General features: G+C 47.0%; 1 non-coding gene across 1 annotated transcript; it reads right to left on the bottom strand.

The window, feature by feature from the left end:
- Positions 1-1,406: 1,406 nt before the first annotated feature.
- Positions 1,407-1,611, bottom strand: LOC114818450 (small nucleolar RNA SNORA73 family). Its single transcript, XR_003766167.1, has one exon. It is a non-coding gene; the product is annotated as a small nucleolar RNA SNORA73 family (small nucleolar RNA).
- Between the last annotated feature and the right edge of the window lie 43 nt (positions 1,612-1,654).

Genomic DNA, 1,654 nt, shown 5'->3' with positions numbered 1-1,654 from the left:
GGACCCTGGGGGGCCGTATCCAGCCCACAGGATATAGTTTGAGGACCCCTGTCTTACACCCTTAGAGAGCATCCCCAAGGTAACTCCTTCCTGTTGGGCCAGGCCACCCAGAGTCCTGCCCTTGACTTTGTGGCACATTTCAGACGTATAGGTACCAAATTCTGCAATAAACATCACTTAACACAAAATCACCAGCACTTTGCTGTATGGAAATGAGCCCAGAGATAAAAACGAGTTAAAATCACAGTTGTTGCCATCATCTTTATTTATTATTTGGGCTGGCACTCTCAATATACTCACCCTCTCCCACTAGAGAGGCAGATTCTTTTGTCAGCCTCTCATCACAATCTGTGTCTGCAATCATTTAGAGAAAAAAATATATGAAGTTTAAAAAGTGACTACTTGGTAAGCAGCACATAACCCATCACTGTGTGATGATCACATCATCATGGTGAAGTCTAGCCACGTACTCCCAGTTCTAAGCAAGCACGCCACGTGCCCACCACGTGCCTCCCCCCAGTATTGTTCCAGTGCTGCACCACCCATATTAACCATACATTCTTCACAGGGGGCACAAAGCCTCCTCCAGTACCAATTAACATGAGAAAAGAGGTGATTACAGGGGTCTACACCAAGACCTTCATGACTTTCCACTAAATTTCTCCTCTTTCCCCAATTCCCATATTATCACAAATAAAGCCTCAAGCTAATCAAACAAATATCACTCATAGTAGTTTCAAAGACTCCCCCCGCCCAGCCCACCAAGAAGATTCAGCAATCAACCTCTTCCCCCATCCATCCAAAATTTCAACAAAAATCAAAGAAGCTAGGAGATGCCTGAACTAAGCTTTTGCTGTTAAACAATGCCTGGTATTCATTGCTGTGCTGGTATTTAATTACTTCAGCTAAGTATAACTATTAAGAGAAAGATATAACTACACAAAGACAACAATATTGCATTAATGGTACAAGATTACTCACCTTTCAAATCAGTGTTCCCCTCACTTCAACTTTAGAACTGGAAATAATGAAGAAAAGGTATTTTAAGTAATTGCTCAGAGTTTCTCCTTTGCTCTTTCCCCCTCTAACCGTGCAGACTGCCACATGCCCCCCACAGAACCACACACTGGTTTAGGCTGGAAGGGACTTTTCAAGATCCATCCAGCCCAACCCCCTGCAGTGAGCAGGGACATCTTCAACCAGATCAGGTTGCTCAGAGCCCCGTCCAACCTGACCTGGAGTGTTTCCAGGGATGGGGCTTCTACCACCTCTCTGGACAACCTGGGTCAGTGTCTCACCACCTTCAGTGTAAAATATCTCTTCCTTAGCAAGGATCTAGTTTCAATCTCCCCCCTTGGAGTTTAAAACCCTTCTCCCATCCCATAGCCCGCCCCCGAAGCCATTGTGAGTGTTTCCTGCATGGTTTATCTCCTCCGTCATCACCCGAAGGCTCGGAGAAGCAGTAGGAATATGCAGGCTGCAGACTCGAGGCCCGGCTTGATCTCCAACGTCGTGGAAAGGGACCGTACGTCATGGGCCCGAGGGCCTACGCTCCCATGCGCCACACGGACAGAGCCGAGAGAGAGCAACTTCTCCGGATATCCACGTTGGGTGGAGGTTTTAAGGCACTACCGACATTTCCACCCTCCACACG

Source organism: Antrostomus carolinensis, unplaced genomic scaffold (genome assembly GCF_000700745.2).
Source record: "Antrostomus carolinensis isolate BGI_N321 unplaced genomic scaffold, ASM70074v2 Scaffold52823, whole genome shotgun sequence".
NCBI lineage: Eukaryota > Metazoa > Chordata > Aves > Caprimulgiformes > Caprimulgidae > Antrostomus > Antrostomus carolinensis.
This window is presented reverse-complemented; position numbering and strand designations above follow the sequence as displayed.